This window comes from Dicentrarchus labrax, unplaced genomic scaffold (genome assembly GCF_905237075.1).
Source record: "Dicentrarchus labrax unplaced genomic scaffold, dlabrax2021, whole genome shotgun sequence".
NCBI classification, from domain to species: Eukaryota; Metazoa; Chordata; class Actinopteri; family Moronidae; genus Dicentrarchus; species Dicentrarchus labrax.
In genome coordinates, this window is record NW_026136702.1 from 8,652,000 (window position 1) to 8,677,428 (window position 25,429).

Below are 25,429 nucleotides of genomic sequence, written 5' to 3' on the forward strand. Positions count from 1 at the left end.
TTTTGGCTTTAGGATTTTCAACTGCGACAACCAGATTAAACAGCACCCCCTTGGATATAATGGCAGGTTTTGTGAATGGACCTTTTTCACAGCAGCCATTTTTTACATGAAATAGTAGGGTGAACACAGGTGTTACCAATGATACTAATTAAGGTTCCATTCCATTCACTGGAAAGGCTTTATCATTAGTAACACCTGTGTTTACCCTACTATTTCATGTCAAAATGGCTGCAGGGAAAAAGGTCTGCTGTCTAACAGTGTGCTGCATGAATAATAAAAAAGGAGCAGTGCATTATAAATTTACAGCTGCTCAAAAAATAAATATAAAAATGAAAGAATATGACACAAATTAAATTTTCTTAATAGTATATCTGGAATGACTACTGCCCTCTATTGGTGCTGTACTACTTTTTTTTTTTTTTTTTTTTTCTAAAAACAAAACGTCAAAGCAGAGAACATTTTTAAAATGCATTATCGGCGATCCCGCATTTGGAGAATACTCTTTACATACTAATCATGTTTTATGACAGGACACAACAACCAAGACCAACCAAATCTGTAAACTGAACTGAATACATTAATGCCATCTTTGTTGTCAAAAATATTAAAATTGCGAATCAATGGTTATGTGACAGAAATGTGGTTTGGATTTTCAGTGCTTATTTTATGAATAAATCAGTCTTTCTTGGGATTCCAGTTTGTTTTGGGAAACTTTATGGCATTATTATTTATCTCAAATTTGAAATCCATTCCCTTTAAGGTTTTGTCATTCATAGAAACGTATTCACTCTACCAGTACAGAAACTCTTAGCAATGAAACCATTGTTGACTTTGTCCGGCCTTTTGCTTCTGAACATTTAAATCTTCCCCATTTCCCATATTTGTGTAAATAATGATAATAAATAAACTTTTTTTTTTAATTAATAGGTTGTTCTTTCATTTAATAGCATACTTAGCATTAACAACATCAGCTGCTGCTGTCATTTAAGTTAATGCCGTCCTGGAATAATCAGAATAATCACATCTCCCATTGTCAAGAAGAGTAGATTTACATGTATCTTGCTACACCGCTGTGCTGTTTTACAGAGCTGAAACAACTGGTCAATTAACTTATTAGTTTATCGACATAAAAATGAATTGGCACCTTCTGATAATTGATTTATCATTTAAGTCATTTATGAAGCAAAATGCCAGATCTTCTAAGGTTCCACCTTTGCAATTGTCACAACTTTGCCTTGTCTTGCAGTCTAGTAAACTAAATATCTATGGGATTTGGACTGTTGGTTGGACAAATAAACAATCTAAACTCATTACCCTGGGTATTAGGAAATCATGATAGATATTTTGGGCTGCGTTCTGATGTTTCATAGACCAAATGATTAATTAATTAATTGAAAAAATCAATTGTCTCATCCACTGCATAGGACACAGACCTGGGAGGTCCCATGGAAAAGCTCCAGGAACTAGATGTGCACTACACGTTAACTAGATTTGCAAAACCAACCCGTTCATTCTCATCCTTGAAGTCTTTCTGCAGAACCGAAAGCACTTCTAATAAAATATAAATCTTACCTTTGTGTCACTTGTCCAAGTAAGTTTTCTAGCGCAGCTTCTTCTATGCTCATTGTGTTGTCTATGCAGTACTGTAATTATTACTGCTCCCAATGGATAGAGGCTCACTGGTACTTGACGCCTGGTGAGAACAGCCGTTTGTAGTGGGTGTATTTTTGCCACAAGGGGCAACAAGGAGCCATTTCCACTCTTGAAAACAAACTTTGTAAAGGAACACAAAGGTGGTGAGACTTTTTTTTTCTTCCAAAAGAGAAGAGGATGAGGACTAACTGGCACCTACTGGGACAGTCTCTCATGCAGTGGATGAGATAGTCCCCAACGGGTAAAAGTAAAGTACTTGTTATATACAGTTTGCACTGCTGTAAAAAATCAATCTCACAACACTAGCAAGACTACACTCAATACAATATGAGTGAGTGCCATTTGAGGTTATTGGTAAAGTGTCAGATTACAGACAGATACATACACACTGATTGACTGACTGTCCAACTGATCAGTATGTTCATATCTCACCTTCATTAGTTCCTGGCAACACAAAACATTTTCTTGTGCTTAGAACAGCAGCAGTTAAATGGCTGTACTGATGCTCTTCCAATCAAAGAGCCAGATTGAAAGAAGTCTGATCCAAATAAAAAGGGGTGGCATCGAGGGCAGGCAATCAGCTTTCAGATGAGGAGAGGTTGTTCCCTGGTCACGCCTTTGCCTCAGTAACAGAGAGCAAGAGTGCCGCTGTCTTTTTTTAAGCAGCTTTTGTTACACTATAACCTTAGTCAGCCAATGAATGAAATGGGATTCTAGGATTTCTTTCCCTACTATAAACTAAATTAATGTCTGCTATCGATTCTGCAGAGTATAATCAAAGCACCTTGTCATTTATACCAAGATATCAAGATTATTCTGTTAGCATTTAACACTTCTGATGGTTTTGACAGCATGCCATATGGCCAAGACTCATGGGAGCTGTAGTTGTTTAGTGTGGACAAAATACTCATATAATACTAATATAAAAATCTACAAACCATACACAGGCCCCTGAGAACTATAGCCTACTCCAAAATAGACAAATGGTACAGTAGCCTATCTCATTTGGCTTTTTATCCAATGCATAGTAGAAATAGTCAAGTAGTCCAACAGCTCCCACACAGCTCCTGTTCTCCAATCTTTATTTCTAGACCAAATCATAAGTCCCACCTAACAAGCCAGCTACACACCACAAGGCAAATGGGCTCAAGCCTACAAGATGTTCCCTTGTTGGGCTTTTGATATAACTGAAAGATGTATCTTTTTCTTTTTTTTTTTAAGCTATATGCCTGCCTAACCTTCCCAGACCCATGTAAAGTATAGCAGTAACAGTTTCACTGTGTGTCTGGTAACTTACATTTTTGAACCTAACAAAAACTACTGTATATTGAAGATATATGTACATTAAAGAATAGCCTAACTTTGGTATCGTGAGTTGTGTACCCAGGATGCCACAATACAATACAAAATGCTTCTACTGCTTGTGTACAGATTTGTCTATACATTTCTCCTCTTAGTTATCTGTACTAAAATCACTTACACCAGACTGTGTAGATTGCACATAAAAGAGCAATTCAAAACCATAATAGGACTGCTTACACAACATTATTGATCTGTCTATTCCCAAAAGGCAAAATTGTATTTCTTGTTGTGGTTTCTCTCATTAAAAAGCAACATATTTTTCACTTAGTGTCTACATGGCCATTTTTCATGGCAACAATTAGCATTCCCTGCTGTTAATTTCCAGTGGCGTTCTTGAGGCAGATGGTAGTGACATTTAGGCACACAGATCTGCTGATGAGCTTTTTTACCATTGGTAGCCATGATAATACTGATGTCTGAAACTTTTTAAGACCAAAGTCATTAGTTGTACATGGGAGCCAGTCTTTATAAATGAAAGAAAGCCCATCCCTTTTGAGACAGGCACTTTCCAGCAGCACCAGCCAGGGATAAAATAAGCATTACTATAACTGGCAGGATACCCAGTAGAAGTGATAACGGAAGGTTAGTTTCCCATAACACATTACCAAGAAACCGTTTGTAAATGTTTAGAAAAAACTGACATCCACTGGAACACACAACAACCCATTTATGTTGTGATTACAAAATAATCAGAATGTATATTGCTAATAAAAAATACTAATATTCAAAGAAAATAATATGTGTTTGGTTAACACTGCCCCTTTCTGTAATGAGGATAATCATTTGTAAATAAACAGTATATATATGTAGCTTTTTATTTAATACACACTGATATCTCAAACTAATAAGGCCTGACACTTTCTCCATGACTATATTTATTAGATAATGCAAAATGCAATACATTCATTTGAAGTTAGAGCAATCAGCAATTCTGGTGTCTCTAGGCACCCTACAGAGACAGGAAACAGGATTCATTATATGACATTCTCAATAATTCATTACAAATGAGCCCTTCCTGTTTCTCCTTGTTTTAATGTCTTGGCCAACCGTGGCTGGGCAGCTTGCAATGAGTGACCTCCTTCATGATCCACCTATGATTAGCTGAGTCCCCTCACTTTGTGAAAACCACATTCTTACCACACATCAGAGACACCTACTTTCTTTCACATCTTAAGCATGTGACACCTCCAGCGGAAGTGACTTCCAGGGGGAATCTCACAAGAGCACAAATCAGCTGGAGATTCTCTCTCATTATCTTTTCTTCCCAATAGCAGGCTGCACAGTTATTCAGGGCTGCAATTTCATCCCTCACTTTCCCTTTTCACTCTCTGATTGTTCTCTGTGTAGCTTTGGAGATCTGGACAATTAATGACATCCACGCACCCTCAGTACAGTAAACTTTTAATTGTAGGGGACTCTGGATAACAGAGGACTTCCGTAAGCCTCAAAGAGAATCTCTAAAGCTTGGTCATTTAAAAAAGCTTTAAAATCACTCCATCTATAAAGTTCATATTGAGGGTCAACCTTCACTTGCATCTAATTATACTGAAACAACTGAGAGAGTTTTATGTGCCTTATTTAATGACCACAGAGTTCACTTCCTTGAACCATTAAAACACATTCATTCCGAGTCAAATAAGAATTTCAAAACATCATCCTCACTGTCATTACAGTACAACTAAAATATTTTCTCTGTTATTGTAATTAGTTTGTACAATATAATGACGCAGATATATGGTAAGTGAGCGGACCCTGGAACACGTGGCAATTAACAAGCAATTAAAGAATATACTTAATATGACACTGATAATACAGTGCAGCTGTTACTTCTGGGACTATTTAGGTAAATAATGAATTAACCACCAGATTAATTTATATATATTGCAAGTCGTATTCACTACTATATTCATGCATTCCATTGATTCTAAGTATTTAGTCTTTAAGAGAAATAGCAAAACTGGAAGAAAAAAACAACAACAAACAAATGGGAAATCCTGCTTGAAACCTAAACTGAAAGAAGAAAATCAATCCATTCTCTGCTTAACATATATTCGGAAAGCGAAACACACAATAAAATTAGGATTATCATCATGAAATTGACTCGTTATCATAACTGTCACTGATCAAAATACTGCAAGTACTTTAAATAACCGTACTAATTGAGGGATGGCGTGGTGCATAACCAGCTGCGCTAGCAGCATGACTCTAGAAGTGTCAGTGTTGGTCAGTGAATTGGTCCAGACTGAAATATCCAACTACCAGATGGATTGCCATGACATTCTGTACAGACATTTATGGTGCCCAGAGGATAAACCTGTTGATTATGGTGCAAGTCAGTTTTTTCTCATATCTTGTGAAATATCTCAACATCTACTGGAAGGACCGGCGCAAGATTTTGTACAGATATAGTTTATATCCTAATGACTTTGATGTCATTAGGATATATGATATGATTTTGAGTGAAATGTCTCGACAGCTACTTTATTAGATGGAGTGCCATAAAATTTGGTACAGAAATTCATGTTCTCCCTCAGGATGAATTGTAATAACTTTGGTCATTCCCTGACTTTTAATCTGGCTCCATGATCCAGTCAATATTTTAATTTGTCTAATGCTTTCGTTTAGGACCAAAAACCTGCAAAGATGTTCCCATTGACCAAGGTGTACTTGGTGTTTTGTGATAATTAGCAAATGTTAGCATGCTAACACAGCAAACTAATACGGCCGTCATGATAAACATTATACCTGTTAAACATGAGAATGTAAGCATTGTCATTGAGAGCATCATATCATGCTGACATTAGCATTTAGCCCAAAGCACTGCTGCGTACATGGCTCCCAGCATGGCTGTACACTCTTAGTCTTGTTAATAAATGCCTATGATTGCTTACGTTGGACTCGTTGGCTGATAATGAAGTACAGCAAGAAAAAATCCATTAAAAAACTATGGTTATAAAACCACTGTTTCCCAAAATTCTCAGACTTGTCTGCACTTACATGATGCTTTTTTATCCTCCCCCTCCTGCCTCTAATCCCACTAGAGTCACGCCTTCTATCTTTTCAGCAGCATCTCTGAGCGAGCAAGGGGAGGGCAAAGGAGACCGCAATGCCATAAGCAGCACAAAGTGCGGCTTCTTGAGTTAGAACAAGAAGACTTTTGTTTGCTAACTCAGTGGGGTTCAGTGCTCTGATGTCTGCTAGATTTAGCTTCTGTCCCAGAAAATGACTATCTTTATTAATATCAGCTACTGAACCAGCAATACTGTTGCCACTTTCACTTCCATTTGAAATCTAACTGAGTCAATTGCATGAAGGATTAAAAACACTGCCAAGTGATAGTCTTCCTGCACTTCCACACTGCACTCATTTCAACCCTCTGTCAGGGAAGTGGTAGGTCTCTGGTTTGTTTGTGTAATATTGAGCTAGGTCAGTTCAGATTGTCTCAAATGTATCAGATGGGTACAGGTCCAAAATGAGCTAACCCGCATATCACTTATAAAACAACTTCATAATCAAATCTAAAAAAGCAGAGAAGGGAATCACATGCCTAGCTTCTTGTTACCAAGCAACCAAGTCAACCAATGTGCATACCGCTCTGCCCATATTAAAGGCAGGGTGAGGGGCTGCCTTGGGCTCCCTGTCCGTTTTCCAAGCACTCTTTTTGGATGTACCGCATTAAAGGACAAAGCAATAGGAATGTGGACAACAGATCAAGTCTAAGCGGGTGTTTGAAATTCCTTTAATGAGAACTTGGCTCATTTAGAGGCATTATTGAGACTCCCAAGTTGATGTGACTTGAATCCAAAGCAGTTGGCCAGTGGTGATGGTTAGGGCAATAAATTCTCTGCAGGGATTTTAAACAAGTGAAAAGAGAGAGGGAGTGAGAGGCAAACAGGGGAAGAGATTTGGGCGATGTTAGCTATTCCTTTGTAGTGAGGACAAAGCCACAATAAGAGGATAAGACACAAGAAATAGCAGACAGGATTAAAATGTTTTGGCTTTCATTAGGTCTTTTTTTATGAAATCAGGGATACGAATCGAGGAACCACTGAGATCTGAAAACAGGCAGGCATTTATCAATATATGCTTATTGAAAGATAGATGAGATTCTCGGTTGGAAAAATGTGAACATTCGTGAAATTGCTTTAAAATGTGCTCAAGTAATGTGTATCCAACAAGCTGTCTAAAGTTTTTGGAAACTAACTAAAAATAACTGCACAAAGCTTTTATATAGTGTTCTCCTCTCTTTTATAAATGTCTACAGCGGTTAATTAAACTGTATTTCACATGACACAGTATAGCTTGTCACCGCTGGACTGCGCATCCTGACATCCCCTGGCTCGTGCAGTAATATAAGCACAGTGTTTTAAAGTACACAGCTGTCCCATTATGCGTATGAAAGTGGGCAGGAGAGGATGTAAACGTCCAGAATGCATCCGCCCCTACCCAGCCATCCACACTCACAACAAATATCCATCCTGTGTTTATGTGCTTCTGCCTGCGTGTCAAGTTCATTTCAGTTCAGCAGCGGGCGGGAAGCATATGACAGTACCACCCACCTTTTTATGGCACTTGACAGCCCCTCTGCATGACAGATAACTGAGACACAAAATGCATTTGAATAATGCAGGCTTTCTCTGCGACGCTCAAGCTGAGGTGATGGTCAGAAGGCACATGGACAGATAGTCCGACTCGAACACCTGCCTTACTACCCCTCAATAAAATAGGTTGTTAAGGGGAGCTACGTTTACCACCTGCAAGTGTCTACAGTGCTCTTTGCTAACAATGGAGCAAATGGGAAGTGCTGATTTTAAACGTGAGATTATTCAAAATTAGGATGAACACCAAGGTCACTCAAGCTGTCTGAGGTGACTGTTCCCTTGTTAGCTAACCTATTTTTTTCTTTTCTTTTTATCTATTCTTATCGAAAGAACAGTTTTCCCCCTTGCACCCCTCACTGTTTCATTTATTTATTTTTGGACTGAGCACCTGCCTCCTCTTAATTCTGCACACATACCTAGTGGGTGGATGGAGGTTGGGGCAATTACTGCATATTGAACATTGGCTACACAGTACCTAAAATACATTTTACTAGCTCAAGGTTTATTATACGTTTGCCTACTCTACAGACCACCTTCATTAAAACTATCTGACTTTAAAGGGATGAGCTGTCTCGGGCTTTGCAGATCACCCAAAACCGTGCCCATGCCATTAATCTAAATTAATGCTCTGACAAATATGTCATAATATTGGGTGTGAAATATGATAAATGCTCGCTTCAGCCCATCCATAATTAAGTCTCTTTAGCAAAATGGCAAAATTTCAAATTGCAGAGCTGGCGTGGCCCCTGAAAGCAACAGAGGTGACCTTATGCTTTTGCTCTAAACAACCTACTAATAATGGAGATTGCCCTTTAAAAAGACTTGACAGATGAAATATAGTAGAGTGCAGCAGTTGGCTATACAGTAGGTGTGAGCCACATACATATTTGAGTCAATGGTCTAAATTTACTTGCGCAACATTCATCCTGCATAGCTCATTAAAACAGAAAAGGATTATCATTAAATCAAAACACAATTAATGTTCTGATACATAAAAAAGGAAGGAAATAAGATTATATATTGGGTTTTCTATTAAGAATTAAATGAGCTATGACTATACTTACTGTACGCAGAAAAGGCAAAAACAAACAGTAGCATGCATTATCATGCCCAAATCATTTTGTCAACAAATTACTGGTTTAATGTTGCAAGAGTTACAGATCTACATCCGATACAGTATTTGGAGAGGATGCATGAATATTTGTGACAATCATTTCTGCTTTAAATACATTTTAAATCAGTTTTGGAGCAAGATTCATAGAGGAAAAGTTGGTACGTGTTAAAGATGTGAGAATATGAATTGGGTGTGACGACTTTCAGTGAGAGAAGAATTCTTCCAGCATTGTGTGGATAAATATTCCTGCTCTAGCCAGCATCTGACAATACCCCTGTTCTTCGAGAGGCATATTGAAAAAATGGAAATGCATGCAGTTTGTATATTCATCTCGTGCATGCACGATATTTCAAAAGGAATCTCACAGCTGCACGATACTTGCCTAACTGGTTCATTATATCTGTTTTCTCAGTTGTCTTCTGAGGTAAATGACATAAGGTATTGTACAGCCCCAGGTGCCAACCTCTAACTAGACTAGGAGGCACGTTCACTTCATTCACTGGCCTTCCTGGTAATGAGGTGGAAGAGAGTGTCAGCCTACGGCCAGCTGGGAGGCACAGTCCACTGGTGAGTCAGGCGAAGTGTAATAGGCGAAGCCAAGACATGAAGGGAGACTGCTGCAGTCAGACTGATGTCACAAGTGCTGGAGGACAAGCTAATAATAGGACATGTTTATGAAAATATCAAAATATAACATGCCATGGGGTGTCCTGGTCGCTCAGCAAGCGGGGGACATGTAGTGTACTGTGATTTTCAATCTGGCTCACAACCTTTTTTTATCTTTAACCCTCGCCTCACCTCTTTCATGTCACTTCTATGACCTAAAACAAGCCATACATATAACTAGTACTTACAAATGCTTGTTAAGCAGGTTAATGGATGTTTACATTGTAGTTTTATCTTCTACTTCTTGTAGTCTCTATATAGTATACTGGACTGAAATGGTAGATGTTTCATGCTACTATTACATGTACCTGTTTCATGTAGGACATTTGTAGCCTTTCTCATCAAGAAATTCATAGAAATAATTATAGGAAGTAAACAGCAGCAAAAATACAATACAGTATGGTTTTTTTGTACTCCTAAGGCAAGAGCAAAATTGAATTGTCTACCGCACAGTATACGGCAATGCAGTACAGCCCGCAGGCGTCACACGTGTTTGTTTCCACAATTATAGGCCAATTAATCAACTCAGACAACATCTACGCAATTATGAGCCAGCAAACTGTAATCCAATGAATAGTATCAGAATTGGTTGGGAAAGGAAATTACATCTGATGAAGAATCAGCTGCACTGTTTCTGAATGCTTGTATCGTGACACTCTGGACATTTTAGAAAAAGAATATATCTTTAAAGGTGAGAATTGTAAAATATTCTTGAGGTGAATTTTTTAACAGGAGCATTTGTGCCTGTTATGTTTCATCATTAATCTGCTCTTGGGAACAACTAGTGTTAAAATATGTGGCTTTATAATTTAGATCTTTGATCTCATTTTCTGTCCCACTCCCGCAGTGTGGCTGCACACTTTAAAGGGCAAACTTTCCTCTGCTCTTGTCTATCAGAGCTGATTCTAGCCATTTCTAACCGAGCGAGCCTAGGGATGATCAGAACACACTGAGTACAACACTGGCTTAACAGACACCGGAATCCAGCTCTGATGGGGGTATGTTAAACTCAAATGGGGACATAATGTAATGCACCAGTGCCCACAAGCCAATCTACTTTGATTTTACTGTTTAAAACCTTTCATGAAAACCTGGCGCTGGTGCCTTTGTCAGCCTTTAAATGCAAAAATCTGGCGGTGATAGGTGCATTATAGTTTGTGGGCATACTGTAATTTATTGCAGTGAAAAAAATGTAAATGAATTTGACAGGCTAAACGATTTAACTTCAGACCATACTGAAAAAGACCTTTTGTTAACATTTCTTAAGGTGATTTTGAGGACCTTGATTTATGAGATGACAGAATCACTCAGTAAATATTATTCTAAAGCAAATTGGTGCCATTTTGAATGCATAGCAGCATGAAAATTGACCGAAAATGTGTTGGATTTGGTTTGGAACAATTTGACAAACAATGTACAACCTTTTGTGCTGTGATTTCATTGATTGTATGCAACAATGCTGTGGCTTTTTGAGGGGTAAATTACAGCACAAATTATTACTGCGTTTTCAGTGAAGCCGGTGGTCCCCTGATGGTCCCAGTGTGAACATACATGCTTGTGATTTTGGCCAGAAGTCAAGGAAACGGGTTGTATTCATTTCTCTACTGGGCTTGATGCAAACACTTTCTACGTAACACAAGACTTTCACAGTTCAAACATTAAATACATGTAACCTGTATTCTGTAGACATTCAATTTACAATTCAAACTCTCATGAGAAAACAGAGTGCTAACATACCAAGGTAGTGACAGATTTGTGTGGGTGTTTACTCTCTCGTAGCCAACACTTACATTATCTGATGGGTGGCGTTTATTTTTTCCTCGCCAGTCCGAGGTCTTGAATAATTAAATGGGATCGGCATGCTCCTCTTTTTGTTTAAGACAGGAGGTATTCTGACAGTCCCTGTTTGACAGGCTTTGCCCTACCCAAGGACGTGAGGGGCCTTCCAAACAAAGCCTCAGCTTTGTGCATTAAAAGCAGGGAGACACTGTCTAGACCAAATACCTCTTTCACACTAAGTTCACCAATGCCGTTCTGTCCTGAAAGGCAGACTCTGGCAGAAATCTCATTGCTTGCTTTAGATTCATCTGTCTGGCCAGCACTGATGGCTTCAGTCCATCTGGGAATTCAGTCAGGCTTGGAGTTACACACCTGACATGCTGCAAGAATGGACACAAACCAAACACTCCCTCCTGAGATGAAATTTGTTTTTTCACTGTTAATGTCCAAAAATGCTGTGAGGCCAATAAATCAATGCTTTTTCAGACGAACGCAAGAAGGAATTGATGGAGGGCATTTGTAGGACAGGCACAAATAAAGTACTGGCCAAACATCCAAATGTGTCTTCCCCTCAAGGACAAAAAATAATGTTCCATGATTTTCTCTTTGAACAAGTGTGGCCTTAGGGCGGGAAGTATACACAGGCATTTGTTCAGTGTGTTTTGTGCTTGTGTAAAGTAAACCACATGAGAGCTCTCTTTGCACGTCCATGATATGGTTAGAAAACTGCAAATTGACCAAAAAGAATAAAAAGAAAATCATTCTCACATGGTGGTGTGACAGAAACACAAAAGTTGAATATAATCGATGCCATTTTGAGTACAGTCAGTAGCAAATACGAAAAGAGAAGCTTCTGTGTTCTTCTGTATACTAATTATAAAACCATCTGTGATTATGCCAATTCTTGCATGAATATATGATTTTACTTTTGGCCATCCCACTGAATCAGTTCAAGAAATAAATCACTTATATCATTTTAATCAGTTAAATAACTTCAAATCAGTTGCTTCATTGAACAAGTTTCTGAGTTGGCTCTGCTCCCAGTACAGCCAAAATGGTTATGATGCAATATCGTTGTACATATACTGTGGTGTGGTACATTTCAAAGCAAAACCATGGTGCAATAGTTTCTGCAACAGCTGAGTGCAATGTCTGCTCCTCTCTTGACATGATTTTCATGTGTTTGTGTGTTCCAGGGTATCACCACTTTGATAATGATCCACCCAGTAACATCCACACTTCTTCTTGCCCATTTTGTCAAAATAACTCCTGGCTCAATATCTGGATTGTCAAATACATTTGAGAGTGGTTCGCTGAGCTCAGCGAGACCCTAAGGAAAATTTCTGATGTAATTTAATCACAGTATTACCTCAGCAAGCGCAAGCAATGGAAAGCCAAATGTGGGGAAAATCCGACCCATGGAGGCTATAGTGGCTTGTATCCAGCTGTTTGCTCATTGCATTTGTTTGAACTCAGTGAAAAAGATTTTTACATGACATGAGCTGATTTTACCATAGCTTTAAGTATCCGGTGGAATGGTCTCATCACTAACATCACATTGCTGTTGCAGTGGGTTGGGCCTCAATGGCATATGCTGAAGCTAGTCAATACAACAGGTGCATTAAACCTAAATATAAAGACTTAATTCATACTTTGAACCATAAGTCATACTTTGAGACATGTAGTGCTGGGCGATATATATTTCCTGTATGATGATACTTTTTTATATACTGTCATACCAATGTATAGCAGAAACAACTACTGTTACTCAAGTAGTTCCTTACTAGTGCAATAGAAATATCTCTGAGTACTTAAATACTTTGAGTATTTTATTTATTTTTCAGTTAGTTTATAGTGTTAATACAACTATTTTATATATTTTGTTTTAAAAAGGATCTATGATGTATATAGGGCTGCAATTAACAATGTATTAGTCTGTTTTTTTTTTTTTTTGATTACTTGTTTAGTCTAAAAAACAATAAAAAATAGTCATATGTGGAATCTTTGCTTGACTAATGACTTAAATCAAAATTGGAATATTTTTATTAAATATGTGTGGATTGACTGATGAATTAATTGTTTCTTAAGTAATCATGTAAAACTAGATATACATTATACTATACATTACAATAAAATTGTAACACAGTTCAATTGAAATGTATAGTATGAAACTCCTTGAGAACATTGTTTAAAATCTAAAGTATTTCTCTGTAACTCTGTAAAAATTCACAACTAAATAGGTAACAATTGATGTTATAATGAGCAAACACCTTCACAAATATTACTACTGCTTGGTGCACAGAAGTATGTGACACTACCTCGTCTCAAGGGAGCTTTGCCCACTTCAAACTCGTGATAATAGGACGGACAAACAGTGCAGACAAAGCTTTCATGTAACATGTAATAGAAGAAATAGTGTTGCAACTTTGGCAGAAAATCTCATGTCTGCGTAGGACCCCATCTCTCATAGTGAGAAGCTGATTGAGAAAAAGGGGTTTTCAGGCCTTTTAAACATTGTATTGATTCAATTCTTTTTCTTCCTTTAACCAGCAGTGGTGCAGTGGGGATGCATCCACCACTAATCTGTAGCTCATTAACATCTCTTGTCCACGCTTTACTGCTGTGCCAGCAACATATGTCACAGCTAATATAGCTCTAAGTAAGACACTTCCAATCAGCAATGTATAAGCTGTGCAAATTATAAGAAGTGCACAGCAGACTGGAGGGTAGAGACTGTAATGGCAAATGGAGGGTGAAATTCACCTTATGGACTAAACCGTAAGTCCTCATGGAAGCAGACTTACTATAATAGGGTCACAGATACTTTGGAACAAGTTGCTGTGATAAGCGCTGACATTAGGATGAGCAATCTCTGCATCCGCCCACTGACCCTGACCTCTGAGGCTTATTGTAATGCATCAGTCTGCTCAGGACACAGATAACAAAAAGCCACTATTTTTCATTTGTCTCTTGGGTCAAAGATATGAGGCAACACTGACCTTAAAGCTGTTGATTACACTTTACCGTTGTGAAGCTAAGGTGAACTCTATGATTTCCAAAGTGAAAGAGGAATACAGAAGGCAAAACAATAAGCCTCTGTGTTAGTATGAAAATATATTCAGGCCTTATCGCCACTCGGGGGGAAAAAATGTCAACGCTGCATCTCTTGACACCCACAAAGAACAATGTTTACAAAATCCTTTGATTTATCCCGCAATTCAGTCTGTGTACATTCACTCTGCCAAATGGCAAAGTGTTCTCTCACTCTCAGTGCTAATCCTCTTCTTTCGCCCCCTTCCTCTAATTGTCACCTCACGTCAGAGAAGAAAGCTGCAATTATTGCACTTCAGTAACTGTTGAGACAACATCACAACAGTCAAGCTTTGGACACCGCTGAGCTGATGGTTCGGCAAGATGGTCTGAGGAGCCGAGCTCTTAAACTGGAGAATCTCAATGCTCCAAAGCACCTGCTAAATGATAGCTTCAGATCACTGCATGAGAGTGCTGGAGGGTATAGACATTTTCATATAAATGTGCCCATAGAGGGGTATACCCACAGAGCAGTTCCAGGTGTTGGTGCCTAAAGAAACCTGAAATGCCTCCATCACTTCTTAGTCGCCCCGCAGCAGCACTGACTGTAATGTGACACATTTTTTGGGCTTATGGTTACGCAAGTGAATGGGCACTTTCTCTGTTATGCAAATTTCCAATTGTTATTCAATCATATTGTTGTTTAAAAGGGAACACGTGACATCCATCATGTGAAACATCAATGAAAAAATAGCCAATTTGATGTAAATTATCTGTACTTTACAATAGTCATAATTCATCCTGCAAGTGTTTTATCCTGATAACATTTCACCTTAGTTTGTGTTAACAGCATACATTAATCAGCTCTGGTTAATAAGTTGCTATTGCTAATAGTTCCCTAATTAGCCTGCATCAAATAAATGATGGGACTAATCAGTTTGGTTGCTCATGCAAATGAAGACTTGGGCTACTGTTGGGAATTTTACTGTATGCCAGTAAGTCAAAGATAATCATTATTAACGCTACCAATGCACATGTGCAACACAACCGAGTACAAACAACCCCTCAATCTTTGCCTCAATCTCATTTTCTTCATGACATATAGGAACATCACAGAAGAAATAATAACTCAGAATCAGTCCACAGTGTGAGTCAAAGCGTATAAACAAAAGCTTTATATGCTTTTGCAGTTATGTCATGTCAGTTTTGGCAGGGGACAAATCTGATATGATATAACTGCAGAGTCATTATTATAGAGGCTGTATTTGCTTTATTAAGAGAGTGCTGGTGTATGTATAGCAACTGTGGATCCTTCAGTTTGAGCAATGATTAAAAACGCAGTACAGTACGGCACCACTGTCTCTGAACGCATGATCCATTTGCAGCAATGGTTTCCATGGATACCAGTGTGATACCAGACATTTGCACACACACAAAAATGAGGGTTTGCTTAATGCTGCTATTTCAAGTACGGATGCCATATGTAGGATTACAGTTTTACACTTATATGTGCCATACAAATGAAACTGACATGATGTCAAATAAGGATTCGGTTTTCACCCCAAAGTCCAGTCATTCTGATTTTTAGATGAAATGTTTAAATTTCACTAATTAACTTTTTATGTGTTGCTGCAATAGCAGACTGTCCATTGATGCAAGAACAAGGTCTGGAGGGACAGAATCAATACAGCATTATGATTTAACTTTATTGTTACCCCTCTACTGTGGCTTCAGAATATAGATGCTTGAATAAATACATTAATAAACCTGTGAATCAAAATATTTCGCTCATGTGATGCATTCATTTATTTATTTTATCAACTGAATTAAATATATATATTTTTTTACATTTATTGCATAGATCCTAAAACTATATAGGCAGATTTGTATTACTTGTATTACTTGGCAGAGTAAAATAAAGGTTTTTGTGTGTGAGCCACGTGACCAGTTGACGCACAAGGATGACCGCCAAGTAATGGCCTCCAGCCATCATCCCTGCAGTGATACATTTTAAAGCAATGCTGGGATCTTGCTTTGAAAAAGGAATACTGATGTTGTTGAATCCTTCAGAATTAAGAATAAGCCTGGTGAAGGTCTGGCTTTTCAGCTGAACAGTGTCCTACACTGTGTTTCGCTTTTGCATCCACTGTGGCTGAGAGTTATGCAGTCAAACTCTTTGACCTTTGTTTTATTAGGAATCAGAAGAAATTATACAATTGATGATAAATGATTAGGTATGCGCTGTGATAGAGTATAGCATCTACCCACAAACACTAATTAATATAAATTCAGGATTTAAAAAGAAAACTGACAACATAACCAATTCTCTTTATTTCTGAATTAAAGCGACTGAAGCACTAACTAAAGCAAGAATTATGACAAATTACATTAGAGTTCTTTTTTTATTTGTAATTTTTGGTTACTATGCAAATGTAATTCTGTTTATAAGAATGTCCATCATTGCTACATGATTATCCCAGAGATGCTGCCAAACAATAGATGCCACATATACTGTGCGTTTCAATACTCTATATGCCTTGTATTTGGATTTAAATTTTAAAGCTAGTACAAATGCATAGCACAAGAAAAGACAATTTTGTAATGCACTGAGTCGTCATGAAATAGAAGTGCAAGAAATGTTTATTAATAGTGACAGAAACCAAATGCAGCTCAGAGGCAGGGTAAGAATCACAAGGCGATTATTTTCTACATTATCACTTCAGTGCCATTTGCTCTGTATTCATTAGCTTGATATAATACACACACACGTGCACGCACATACACACAGCAGCTGTGTACATGACCTCTTTTCATAGATGTACGTATCAAAGAGACAGAATCAAAGGCTTGTAAAACTGCTTCACACATAGAAATGGTCTATTAATGTTTCCTTTGGAAACAAAGGTGTCTTTGAATGCACCAAATCAAAGACTAAACAGATTACAGAAGTGAACACAGAATTTACATGGCAGCCATATTTGATATAAATCATAAATCAAACACTACCCAGAAGACAGCCCAATCGGTGGAAATAGAATGTAATTTGACAAATGTTGAATAGTAAACTCAAACTATGATTTGTCTTTGATTTTGTCAAAAGATGATCAAATGGAAGCCAAATTAGCAATAAACAAATTAAAGATCACAACAAGAGCATGGCAAATGCATACAACAATAAGTTAGTCACTATGTTAAAATTATACTTACTACTGTAGGTCTGTTGTAGCAAACTAGTTATAAATCAACAAAACATACTGTAATAATAATTTGTGTAGCACTGACTGCTAATATGAATATTTTGTTACAGGAGATGCAATAATATGTCTGTGAAGTATAATGCAAACTTTTAAAAAGTGTACAATGGGATTTGCCATTACTGCTGCTAAAAATTAAAAAAAACCTTTTATGTCAGCTTTGCGAAAAGTCATACATGAAAATCAAATGAGACAGTCCAAAGATGACATGGAGTATGGTTACTAAGGCCACAGCATGGCTGAAGTTACCAGTAATGAACACTTTGCATCACCTGGCGCTAGATGTCACCATCATCAGAGGGATAAACGCTGATACTGATACACTGTGCTTGGTTGACCTTTTGCATAATCCAATCATGGGTTAATATTGTATAGGACTGTAATAACAGATGAACTCTGTTTTATGAATCCAGCCCCTGTTTCCAACAACTGATTATAGCATTAAAGTGCGCATTGATACAATACTACACTTTCTACTGGTGATATTTACATAATACTCAGCCCTTCCACATGGTTAAGATATAATTTTCCACCACACAGAAAATCACTCTTTCATCCAAGGTTGACATGTTGCACTTGTTGTAACATCCCCTCACAGTTATGTCACAATGTACTCAACACAAAGCCAAGTGAGAATGTTGACTAGTCAGTAGAGATTTTCAGCTGTAAGAATGACACAAATATGTATGTGTATTTATGTGTGAAAGGTTGAGATTACACAGTGTGTGCAGTTCGTAATTCTCAGAAACCTACCGTAGACATAGACCGTAGACTTTCTGAGAAGTAATTGAGAGATCTCAGATGCCATGTGAGTGATGTGTCTTCAAACTTCATTTGCATTTGTAGTCTGATTTCTTATGGGACCCATGTACAAAAACTGGAATTATAAACCAGCCATGTCAGAGGATAATAAATCCCAAACCCAACTAGGGGTTTTTACTGGAGGCTCTACTAAAACAGAGCAGGGTCTGGGAAGTCTGGACTAGCTATGGTGGTACAGTATTGATTCAGTAATCCGAAGCCATCTCCCAAGTGCTTCTGATTTATCTGTCACATTTCATTATGACTCCTGCACTCTGAAGCTTTTTCTCTTTAATACAATACTACAGAGAGCATCTAACCATCTGATGTGTCTTCTGTATTGGCTGAATGGATAGTACTCCCTGCAGCAGACTCACTAATTTGTGATTTGCTCAGTTTAGAGATCTTACACTGATGCTGCCGATGAGACTTCAAGGAGATTGGGAGAAAATGAACAATTAATGACCATATTTATAATATTAAACACTCAAGTAGAGCAATTACATTCACTACAATATAGACTGGCAGAAATGGTGGTTCTCCATTTGACGACTGTGTAGGTTGCTGCTAAATTAATGCTGGAAAACAAAGAGACTATCCTCTCGGGGACAATGACAGCGTGGGTCGTTTGTTCAAGCAGGTGAAAATGAGCTACGTTTACATTCAGGTCCAAAAAACAGAAGAAATGTGACTTTGTTGTAACAGACTAAGCACTCTCTGATACCAGAGGCATTGTGTACTATTTTTGACAGTTATTGTTGGTTTCCCTCAACCATAGCAGTAATCCTTTCCCAACCTTAACCAAGTAGTTTTTGTTGCTAAAAACCACACTTGATGGACCAGCGTGTAGGATTAAGTGGCATCTAGCAGTGAAGTTGCAGTTTGCAACCAACTGAATACTGCTCATCTTCCAAGCGCGTAGGAGAAACTATGGTTGCTTGTGAAAGGTCATATCTAGAGCCAGCGTTTGGTTTATCTGTAGGATCCTGTGTACATAAACATGGCTCACTGTAAGGTAACAACACAGCAATTCTTATTTTCAGGGGATGATATGCTAATAAAAGCATACCTATGAATATTATATTCCATTTCTGCCAAGTGATAATTAGCAAATGTTAGAACGCATGCAGGCTAAACTAAGATTGGGATCTGGTTAATGTTCCCTGCTAAACATCAGTGTATTGCCATTGTTAGCATTCTGATATTAGCATTTAGCGCAAAGCCTATGAAAAGCCTCACAGAACAGACTGCCATGACCACCATCTTCCCCCATCCTTAACCAAGGCCTTTTAGTTGCCAAATCATGACTAAATCTTAACAAATGGAATAGTGACTTCAAACAAACCTGCTTTCATGATTCATTCTTGAAATGCTCATATGTGTCATGGTGTTGGTAGGCCCTGACAATGATCACTACAGTGTGCATGTCAATAGCAAAGACAGTGGATACAAGCTATCTTGCAAAAAGACAATATCCAGACGGCTAGAAAATCACATTTGTCTCTCCAATCCAATTTCAGGACTAACTGTCCACACTGATAGTTTTAAGAGATCGATTAGGAATTTTATGTCCAGGCATTGTTAAGCTATCTGCACTGGTTGCTATAGTAAGGACACAGTACTGCGTAGGTATGTGACCAGAGTCAGACCAGCATGCTGCAGGCAAGATGAATGAATCAAGATAAACAGTCTCTCTCTTCATGCCATAGCAATATCTAGTTGTGGTGCAGACCTCTGCCACCACACCAGACAGCATCAGTGACAGATGTGCAGCAATGTTGGCAGGCTAACCATGCTCTGAATGTGGCATCAGTGTTGTGTGCTATTTGCCAGTGGTGTAAAGGACAGTTTGAAATCTGATTTAAACAGGCAGACTCTGACACACACAGTATCCAGATATTCTACTCAAATCTGATTGAACGCCACCATGAAAGTGGTTTAAATCTGATCTGCGCTGACGGCACTATTTTACTCATTTTACTCTGGAAATTAAAATCTGGACCCCAGTTTCCCTGACCGCCTCAACAAAGAAACACCTGCAGTCAAGAGAACAATGCTTATCCTCCCATTTTCTGTAACTACCTGCTATATCCTGTTTGGGGTCATGAAGTTAATAGCAGCACAAAACAAATGGAAGTGACATTGATTTAGAAATTGTAGTGGCATATAATTAATAATTATTACTAGTTGTGATGGACATTCAGAAGAGAGTCAGTTCGAGAGTAATTTCTGTCTATGCTATGAAGGACAGAGAGCCGTAGACGAGCTGACAGTCTGGCACAAGAGTGTTACAGTTATTATTATTATTAATTTCTGAATCTCATTCCATGTTACATAACACTTCTTCTTACAGTGAGCAGAGCTGAATAACCACAATGCTTTGTGAAGGCATATAGGCAGCGCAAGCAAATGTCAGCTGTCTTAGTGATGGCCATTATTGAAATATCCCGTCATGCTTCTATAAACCATTAGTGCTGCCATTTGAAATGCCCTTCCTCCAAAATTAGGAATTTACAATGAATAATTGTACAACTTAAGTATAAAAAAACCAAACAAAAAACAGCCAAAATACAAGAGTGCCAAAAGAGTTCTACACTTGATTTCAACAAAGTCTATTTCACATGCAATTCCCAAAGATGCAGAGAAAAGGAGGCATTTGTAACTGTGTTGTTTAGTCCTATAAGGCCCAAAATACACCAGACTGAGCCAATTAAACAAATGAAATGTTTAAAAGAAACTCAATATTGCTACATTTATTAATAATTATTATTTTGTATACTGTCAACTATTGTGTATGATCAACCCTGATTCGTGTATTGGCTTTAGATTTCTCTGCGGACAATGAATTGTGGCACTGTGTTGTTGTAAATGCTGAAAGCTATTCACTGTTCTACTTTGATTCGACTTCAAAATCCAATCCAACTTTATTTTCATTATACTTGCAAAACACAGTCTTCAGACGAAACATATTTTGCACGAACATTGACATAATTAGATGAACAACTTTTACACCGTATTTGTTTTCCTTATAGTACAGTACATGATGTAATTCTTCTTCAGTTATTTATTTCACTATTTTACATCTTCTACAGAACATGAGACATTAATCTTCAACTATTTTTAGTTTTGTTGTTTTCACATCAAAGTGAAGGCTTGGTTAAAAAAGAAGCTCAAACATGATTTCCTTTTATCCTCATTACTTCTATTATCATCTATACTTCTATTTTTATTCTTTTTGCTCTCTTCTCTTTTATAAGAGGGACTGGGTTCCCTATAAGCAACAACAAGAGGAAACCCTGCCCATGGTAATTATGGAGAAATGATGGAAAATATGGCACCCAATAGAGATTGTGTGTGGTAGGTATGGAAAGCAGAAAAAAAGATCAGGAGTTTAGTTTGGATTTTCCTGATCCTGCATGACAAATCAGTTTGGGTTCCCTCATTCACAACGGTAGGAGAAAGTTTTTGAGTTCTAAATTGGACGATCTGGGATTAAAGGAAAAATTATGTGAATTATTGAGTGGTATTCGCCTTAAGCTCATGCCCTTGACCATAAAACTGCATTCCAGACTAAATGCTTCAAATAGCAGTTGTCAGCACCCCACAATCTAATATACTTTTTATTATATTTAAAAAATCTACTGCTGCATTTAGGTGCTATGGTATCAGTTCTTGATGAATATTGTAATGAAAAATAAGGTTTTAATGTCTTACTGCATTGTAAATCTAAAATTCAAACTCCCTGGGGAATGTGTAGCCTATGTGACGTTGTTGTGCGACACTGGTTATGTAAGTGGGTATGCTGGCTTGATCACAGTAATAACACGTAAGTTTAAAGGCAGCATCCATTACAGCTATATGAGGACACTTTCCGTTCTCTGCAGAGGGACTGTCAGTGAGAGCAGTTACAGAAACCCCTTGAGAAAAAAAATTGGATTTTGCCTCTACTTTACCACATAGACAGTGTCTTTGAGTGACAGACTCATTTGCCAGGTTTTGTGGGTGGATGTTTATGCAAATGCATCTCCTCTGTGGGCTGAAATAGCCATCCAGTGACAGGCTAAAACTAACTGGGTTGAAATGCAGGAACATGCAACTGAGAGCCTGAAAGCAGTGCATAATTTACATTACCATCTCTGGCACCGCACAACAAGGGCTTGATAAAAAATTTACCACATTAAGCCAGCCCACACAAAAGTTAGAATCGGATTTTTTTTTTTTAGCCTATTTAAAAAATGACAAGAAATGTTCAAGACATCTGACAGTGTTTATCCACACTAAGAGCTTCAAAGACTCGCCCTCACTTCAGAACTGTAGAGCAAAACTAGACTTGTGAATGTTGTTCATGTTTTCTTAGAAAGATGACTAGCATGATTGTCGAGGCCCACTCTAAAGGGTTTTGCATTCTAAACAAATTTGTCATGTGAGAATCATAATTGTTGTTGTCCAATTTAGTTTTTTTGCTGTGAAGATACAAGACCTTCATTTCACACTCAGTTCTAGTTGAGTATAATGGAAACAAGTTCATTGTGTTCCCTCCTTTCTCCTGAATGAGACTGCAGGAATATTTTCTTTTTTTTTTATGGCAGGAAATCAAAAATGATGGTAAGTATTGAATTATGTATATGATGGTAGTGAAAAACAATCTAATTTGTATAATAAGATGATTCATCTACAGAGACTCATTACTTGTTATGTTTGCATTCATATAGAAACTGTTTTGTAGTCAAAGGAAGCAAGAGCACAACAGTGCCTATTCCTTTGATTTCTAAGGTTCACTTATCTTTAACTCATAAATTGCAAAATAGAGTCTGGATGCTGTGATGTCAAAGCAAGACATGCAATTACAAATGGAAATGTTTCATGATAAATATGCGTTGCTGTTGTGGTGATGAAAAAGCAGTGGCACAGTAGCACACTGTATGGAGCCTTTGACAAAGAACAGGATCAGCTTTAGCCATGCACAAGCTACTTCTGCAAAATTGATGCAGCACCAGTGTGCTACATGATGAGATGTAAAACAAGTTCTTTGCGATGGAAAACCAAAAAAGTATTCATTGCAAATGATTCATTATGCAAAACAGTCTTTTGCACTGACATAATCTCACAATTCTAAACCTACTTTTAATCTACGGTTTAGATTTCCAACAGTTTAAAAGACAGACCCCACACTGAGTAAATATTATGATTTAGAAACATATTTATGCAAATTGTTTAGCATAATTACAATAAATTAGAAGAAAGATACTGACAGGTAAAAAATACTGCACTTCTCAACTTTACTTCTCTTCCTTGGTAATCTCAAATCTTCAAACGGTGTCTCAAACCAACCTCAGTCCAACATTCTCACTGTCTACAGTGCAGTGGTGGTTTAGATTTGTTGCTTTGTGTTATTTTTATTTAATGGGCAAAGCTGAGAATGAGAACTTGAATGCTAAACAGGCGAATCTGTGGCATTTCAAGAAGAATTTATGAGTAGTTGTGGGAGCTGGTGCAGCGTGGATACACAGCCACACAAATCTACCACTGTTTGGAATGCATAAAAAGGAACATGCATACAGGTGGGATATGCACGCTAATAAATCAAACATGCATGTTTACCTCATTGCTTATGCAGGATTTTACTAGTGAAGCTCTATACAGTTTTCAGGACAAGAGGTGTGGTCGCATTGCATCAGAGAATTAGACACTACATTGCGTAACCCATTACTCTGATTACGATTCCTGCTGTAATATGACATTATTATAGGCAACAACTGTTACTCACACATTTTATTACAATTGTATTTATTGTAGGCTGTAAAGTTACAAAGGTGGACTTGTCACTTCCATGACACCGCAGAACTGAGGGAGATCGGCCCTGGGTTGATGCTTTCATTTAAGAAATGTTGGTTTGAGCCTTTCTTGGCAGTTTACTGGTACTGTGCTCTGATATGTAATTGTCAGTGGTGGATTTACTCAAGTACTGTGCTTAAGTATACATTTTAGGTAATTGTACTTTACTTGAGTTACTTTATATTTACTACAGTTCAGAGAAATATTTAACTTTTTAGTTCACTATATTTATTGCATATAATAATAATAATAACTAACTGTAGTTACTAGTTGCTTTTTTGATTAATATCTACAATGACCTTATAAAATATGATGCATTGGTACAGACTGGACTACAACAGTATATAAATAGTCAAACTTGGCTCCACCTCAAGCAACTACTACAGTAAAATGTTACTTATGCACAAATGCGACATTATGATAATATAATGGATAATAGTATAACACTTACTTAGGGACTGCAGATGAAAAGCCTGTATGGCCAAATCTGGCACATTTACATGATGGACTCAAGTGCTAATGTTATTTAATGTGCATTTTCCCTTTTATATAAATGAATTCAAACTCACAGGGGCAGTATTTATGCATTATGAGCATTTTTGATACTTTAAGTGAATTTAGCTAATAATACCTAAATACTTTCAGATGAATCAGCAAAAAAAATGTTTGGAGGTATTTTGAGCTACAACTATGGATCACTTTGTTTGCATTTGAGGGATATTTTATCTTTAAATATAGTCATGCAGTCATTTGTGTGATTCTTACTGTGTAGTGCTTTCTAGATGTCTGAAAACCATAAATCATGTCCACACTTTTTAAATTGTATTTCAGGTCTTTCTTCCAGGCTTATTGCATTTCACTGCATCCTGTCTGCAGTTCAGCTGTGACAACACAAGGCTTTAATTTAGTCTGAGGCAGTTTGCAGTACACAGTCTGGGTATAGTGGAGAGTTATCACTCTGACTTGGCAATTGCCATGCTGCTGAAACAGAGCCTCAAGACTGAGATCACAAATCCATGTCCAATGAACCACAGTATTCACAGCTGATCTGCATCCACCCCACTACCAGGTTATCATTGTTAGCATCAAGGCTGGTCCTACAGGGAAAGGTAGCATAGCATCTCTAGTTTGAAATAAAGACAGTTTAAGGGTTTGTGATTAACAATAATGAACTGAAACTAAAAGTGATGCTTTACAACTCGATTGAACAAAATACCCTTGAAAATTTTTAATGTAAATGACCTCATATCTGTAAATTATCATCATGATTTTGCTTCAGATGTTGCTTAACTGTTATTGGTGCACATAGATACATGACATCACCTTTTTGTAAT

The 25,429-nt window shown here is 37.6% G+C and overlaps 1 protein-coding gene across 10 annotated transcripts in view; it reads right to left on the minus strand.

Annotated features, from left to right (window-relative positions):
- Positions 1-25,429, minus strand: part of adgrb3 (adhesion G protein-coupled receptor B3) — a 112,254-nt gene that overhangs the window by 78,647 nt on the left and 8,178 nt on the right. The window contains exon 1 of one of the 10 annotated variants that reach the window (XM_051426943.1): positions 1,573-1,590. The exons of the other annotated variants lie outside the window; for them this stretch is intronic. The gene's annotated coding sequence lies outside the window, so the exon portion shown is untranslated. Of the gene's footprint in view, positions 1-1,572; positions 1,591-25,429 lie in introns of those variants that run through there. 10 annotated transcript variants of the gene reach the window in all.